Source organism: Dendropsophus ebraccatus, chromosome 2, assembly GCF_027789765.1.
Source record: "Dendropsophus ebraccatus isolate aDenEbr1 chromosome 2, aDenEbr1.pat, whole genome shotgun sequence".
Taxonomy (NCBI): Eukaryota; Metazoa; Chordata; class Amphibia; order Anura; family Hylidae; genus Dendropsophus; species Dendropsophus ebraccatus.
The window spans coordinates 103,757,017-103,763,016 of NC_091455.1; the positions used below are offsets into that span (position 1 = coordinate 103,757,017).

At 49.8% G+C, this 6,000-nt stretch overlaps 1 protein-coding gene across 1 annotated transcript in view; it reads right to left on the minus strand.

The window, feature by feature from the left end:
* LOC138783425 (cytochrome c oxidase subunit 4 isoform 1, mitochondrial-like) overlaps positions 1-5,595 on the minus strand; it is a 71,632-nt gene extending 66,037 nt beyond the window's left edge. The window contains exon 1 of the mRNA XM_069958122.1: positions 5,060-5,595. The gene's annotated coding sequence lies outside the window, so the exon portion shown is untranslated. The remainder of the gene's footprint in view (positions 1-5,059) is intronic.
* Positions 5,596-6,000: the final 405 nt, after the last annotated feature.

Below are 6,000 nucleotides of genomic sequence, written 5' to 3' on the forward strand. Positions count from 1 at the left end.
CGCATGCGGCGATAGCAAACATGTTTGTTTATTAATTAATTTATTTATTTTTATTTATAAAATGGGGAAAGGGGGGTGATTCAGACTTTTATTAGGGGAGGGGATTTTGTGTTATTAAAAATACTTTTTTCTTTTACTTTACACATATACTAGAAGCCCCCCTGGGGGACTTCTAGTATATGCACTCTGATCTCTCATAGAGATCCATGCAGTATAGTTATACTGCATGAATCCATGAGATCGGTGTTCTATTACTTTTGGCTGCTGCAGCCAAAAGCAATAGAATGCCGAGCCGGGATCAGCGCCATTACGGCGCAGACCCCGGCCCGGGATGGATGCGGGGATCACCCCTCCGCAATCGCGCCGCAGGGGGGCGATCCCCCCACTAGACCACCAGGGATGGATATGAGCAAGTATTTAGAAGCAGCTGTCAACTTTGACAGCTGCTTCTAAGTACTTAATTAGCGGGCACGGCGATCGGACCGTGCCCGCTAATAGCCGCGATCCTGGGCTACATGCGGCACCCGGGATCGCGGCAGTTCAGAGGGGGGTCGTCGCGCGACCCCCCTCTGAACTCCCATAGCGGCACGAGGACGTTCAGTAACGTCCTGGTGCAGCTATGGGTTAAATAAAAAGTGGCTGAAAAGTCCTATGCATGCCAAATTGGTACCAATAAACAATATAGATCACTGCACAATAAAATGTACACTTCCATAGATAAAATAACAATTGTAATTTACAGGGGTTAAAATATAGATTTACAATTTTTATTTTTTATTTTTTTTAAAAAAAGCTTATTTCTGAAAGTAGTGTAGTGTCCCAGTGTCCCAGTACGGATATTCCACTAAGTTTTATGTCGCCTGTCCAAAGGTAACTGTCAGGTGTCACACTCTGGGATGACAACTGATGGAGATAAAAGGGTTAACTGCTGTTTTATTTTATGTTCACTGTTGTACAATCACTGGTGCAGTTATCACACACCCTGACAACCTATTACACTGCTTCCTTCTCCTCTTTCTAGGATGTTCCCCACCAATTGGAGGTTAGACCCAGTCACCCCTATATAAGTGAGTTAGTTCCTGCTGGGAGGGTCTTTGGTCCAGTTGTCTGCAGTGAGGAAATAGAGAGAGAGTTACTGCTGCAGTCTAAAGCCAGTCCTGGCTAAAGGCCCTATAACTAAAGGCTGCCTTCCTCCTCGTTCCCCATTATCACATGCACAGACATCGAGCAGGGAAGAGCCCGGGGGAGCCTCGGGAAGCTGAAGGGGGGGGGCTGCCCAGACAATCCTTAGATCACCGGGTGGCCCATAGGAGAGAGTGGTGATCTGCTGCTGCCTCTTTCATTACACAGAGCGACGAGCAGCAGACCATCGCCGTGCTAACTGTTTTCTTTCAATATGTTGAAAGATCATGATCAGCTGATATCGTGCACGTTGGCTGATTGTGACCTTTCAACGAGCCCTATTGCCTCCGCCTGGAGAAAAAAAGGTTCAATCTCCGGAGGCGACAAGCCTTCTTTACCATGAGAACTGTGAATCTGTGGAACAGTCTACCACAGGATCTGGTCACAGCAAAAACAGTAGATGGCTTCAAAACAGGGCTAGACAAGTTCTTAGAGCAAAATAATATAAATGCATATGTATAGAACCTATCACCCCTCCCCCTTCCCTACATCCATCCCCTCCTTGGTTGAACTTGATGGACATGTGTCTTTTTTCGAATGTATTAACTATGTAACTATGTAACTATTACATCAAGCAATTATAGGCTGGAATGGTCTGCCAAGGACAAACGATAATCACTTTGTGTTATAGAGCCTTCAGGCCAGGGCCCTGGTATGGTCCTTGGTCTTCTGTAGTGGAGTTGGTGAGAGACAGAGAGACACAGTTTGTTAGGCTACAAACACACTTGCCGGATCCGCAGCGAGTTATCTCGCTGCGTATTTGCAGCGAGACTCGCAGCGGATCCCAGCCCTATTCTTTCAATGGCAGACAAAATCGCAGCAGAGATGTACATCCCTGCTGCGATTTTGTCTGCAGCCCTCCCCATTAACCCCCGGCCGCCGGAGATTATACATTACCGGGTCCCCGCTCCTGCTTGCTTCGGGGCAGGAGCGGGGACCCGGTAATGTATAGCCTGGCCGCCCCCCTGCTGCCCCGATCACCCCCTCAGCAGCACTGATCGCCCCCCTGCAGCCCCCGGCCGCACGATCCCCTGGAGGCTGCACGATCGCCCCCCCCGTGGCGATCGTGCGGCCGGGGGCTGCAGGGGGCGATCGTGCGGCCGGGGGCTGCGGGAGATTGTGCGGCCAGGGCTGGGGGATATCATGCGGCCCGGGGCTGCAGGGGGCGATCAGTGCTGCTGAGGGGGCGATCGGGGCAGCAGGGGGGCGGCCAGGCTATACATTAACGGGTCCCCGCTCCTGCCCCGAAGCAAGCAGGAGCGGGGACCCAGTAATGTATAATCTCCGGTGGCTGGGGGGTTAATAGGGCGGGCTGTAGACAAAATCGCAGCAGGGATGTACATCTCTGCTGCGATTTTGTCTGCCATCGAAAGAATAGGGCCGGGATCCTCTGCGGATCCAGATCCGCAGCAGATTTGATGCTGTGTTCAGTCATTTAGATCAAATCAGCTGCTCCGCAGCTGTGAAGCTATCCTTAGGGAGAGAAAGTGAGAATACACTGCTGAGCCCTAATGTGGGCTGTCCCCTGGGTTCAACCTTGCCTATGCTTGGGATCCTTCTAGAACATCAGGACAATCTACAGAGACAGATCCACAGCGGAACAAAGAACATAAGCTGACGTATTCTACTGATACTTGCTCGGCCCTCTCTGGGAACCTTGAGAGATTAGCTTCACCCAGTTGTTCAACCCTGGGACTCGTGCTACCAAACTTGACACTTGCTGGACTCGTTTGGCAAAAGGCAGTCTGCGTCACTTCCTATCTTGACTATGAGTACGAGGTCTTCTTATTCTTTAACACTAAGTTATCCTACACAACCATCCCGGCAGAGTACTTCCCTAATTAGGCAAGGTTCCCAAGAAAGTCCCTGAATCTATCCTAAGTCAAGCAACGCTTCTATTTTTTCCTATTACTACCATCTACCTCAAGCATTACAAACACCTGTACCAAGTAAAGTTATTCTCCTGTATGGCACTGAAGTTCTCAACGAAATTTATCTTCTGTTCAAGTACTGGATTCTGTGCCCAGTGCCAGTGTGTCCGGGGGTGGGTGACACGTGCACCAGTAGAAACACCAGAAGACCACCTGCTGTTGCCATCTAGCACCCTTGGCCATGGCAATAGCAAGCCATAAAAACAAGATAATTTGGATATTGTGATTGTACTGACAGAATAAAAATAACATGCTGGTTTTACAACCCATATGACATTTTATAAGTTTATGGCTCATTAGACAGCATAAAGGAAAAACCACACAAGCAAAAAAAAAAAAAAATCTAAACTCACTGTCACCTGAAGGGGTTTCAAAAACTCCACGAATAATAAATTAATACATTTAATTTATAGACACTGGAAATAAATTTGACAAAAAATATTCTTCTTGTCATTTCATATACACATTTATAGTACCATACATTGGAGCCACTGAACCATTTCTGACAAAATATCTGTTGTGCTTCCTCACTGATGACTGAATGACTAAATGCACGTACACTATTCAATCATGTGCAATGCTAAATTTGTACACTCCCTGGGCTAAAGCACAGTTGCTAACCCTTGAGTTAACCTTGCAGTACTGTGTATGAAATACTATACAAGACATGGTGACTGCATGTCTTCCAACATTTATTATGGCCTAAGAAGGACACTATTTAGGTTAGTTATTTGGGTTTGTCCAAAGTATTTAAGTTTTTTAGTTATTCATTATCACAAAACTAAGCTCAACATGCAACATTCTTGAGTTAGAACAGAGTTCTAAATCATACAGGTGCTTCCATATTTAATAATCAGTTCCAAAAGTGCATTTCAGAAGCAATGATGTGGTGCCCATGAGGAAGATGATAATTTTGAACCAGAACCAACTGGGAGTGATAGTACTCTAGTACTCTGGTAGCTGTCTATGGTATAGCAGTAGCGTGAAGTTGTTGGCTGGACTGTGCACATGGTGGTATTATTTAGGACCTTGGGGCACACTATGCTGTTGGTGTTTGGATATAGATGTGTCTGTGATGGTTTGTGCCAAAGGTATGGATGAATATTTGGTCACTGTCCCTTTAAGAGTCAACTCACTAGCTGAATAGAAAATCTGTAAGGCCCTTGGGATGAGTTTATTGAGAGAGCATTGTTGCGAAAGTATACAGAAGAGATGCAGTCTGGTTAGCTTGTACTCTACTTACACAAACTAGCTTTAGAGTGGTGCAATTGTTGTACTTTTACTCACAAGCACTGGTCTGTCACACTATACCCCTAGGGACACATGCAGAAAACTTTAAATGACATGTCAGCCATCTGTCAGTGGCAATAACTCTAACAGTAGGCCTCCTAAGAGATTAGTGCATGCAGAGGGACCAGGAGCGTAACTAGAATTCATGAGGCCCCATAGCAAGAAACTGTATGCCCCCCCCCCCTTCCCCAACATACAAAGAACGATGGAACGCCACATCTGGCAAGATAAGTATGTGTATGGGGGCTCATATGGCTGTAGGCGCACAGCTGTCTCCAGCAATGTGTTGTGAGCCCTACATGTACACATGTACCCACATGGCTAGTGTACTGTGCCACCATCTCCCCCTCGTGTACCCTGTCATTGCCCTATTTGTTGCCGAACTACAACTCCTGCTGGGAGATGCAGTCCTGCATATTACCCCACATAACATGTTGGGAGATGTAGATCTACTGTGCCCATGCCTCCCCCCCTCCTATACTGTGTCATCCTCTAGTCTGTTGTAGAAGCACAACTTTCATTATGGACTGTCAATAGTGCATAATGGGGGTTGTAGTTCTGCAACTTGACTGTCCACAGGCTGCAAAATTACAACTCTCACCATGAACTGTTAGCAGGGCAAGGTGAGGGTTGTAGTTCTCTGGGGGTAATCTCACCTGTCCTGGTTCCTGCTCCGTCCTCTGGTCCTGTATGGCTTCTGTGCCCGCCTTCCTCTTCTATCTTGGGGGGGGGGGGGTGATAAAGACTGCACGGGGGCCTCTGGGACAATAGGGTGGGGGAGGCCCTGGGACACTGGAGGGTGGGGGGATTGTCTCTAGGACACTGTGGGGGTGGGTGAGGGGGGCCCTGGGACACTGGGGAGAGGGGTTGGCTCTGGGACACTAGGGGGTTGGGTGGGGGTGTCTCTGGGGACACTGTACAGGGGAGGGCAGGTGCTTCTAGGGACACTGCATGGAGGGTGGGTGCTGTAGGGAGGTCGGGGCTGCTGTACAGGAGGTGGGGGGCTGTGCGGGAGGCGGGGCCGCTGTACAGGATGTGGGGGGGCTGTGCGGGAAGTGGGGGGGCTGTACAGGAGGTGGGGGGCTGCAGGGGACGCACGGGAGGTCGGGTAGCGCAGGGGATGCTATACAGGAGGTGGAGGGATGCACGGGAAGCAGGGGGTTGCTGTACAGGACGTGGGGGAGGCTGCAGGGGACACAAAGGAGGCGGGGCGCAGGAAACGCTGTACGGGAGGAAGAGGGACGCAGGGGGGCGGGGCCGCAGAGGACGCTGTACGGGGGCCGCTGGGGACACTGTGTGATTGGCAGGGCCCGGAGACATTGGCTTCTGACCCTGTCAATCACAGCCCTGCATTTAGCTGCGAGTGCTCACCAGGAGCGCTCACAGGTAAAGTGTCTCACATTCGGATGGGCATTTAAAGCACCTGGGAGGGCCGCTCAGCGGCCGGGTGCTGCAAGTGTCTGCTCAGGGGGCCTGGTCCATTACAGGATCCAGCACTGGGCCCCCTGATGCGGCGGGCCCCATAGCAGCCGCTACGGCTGCTATGGCGGTAGTTCCGCCACTGAGAGGGACCCTTATTCAGCACTAATCACCTCTC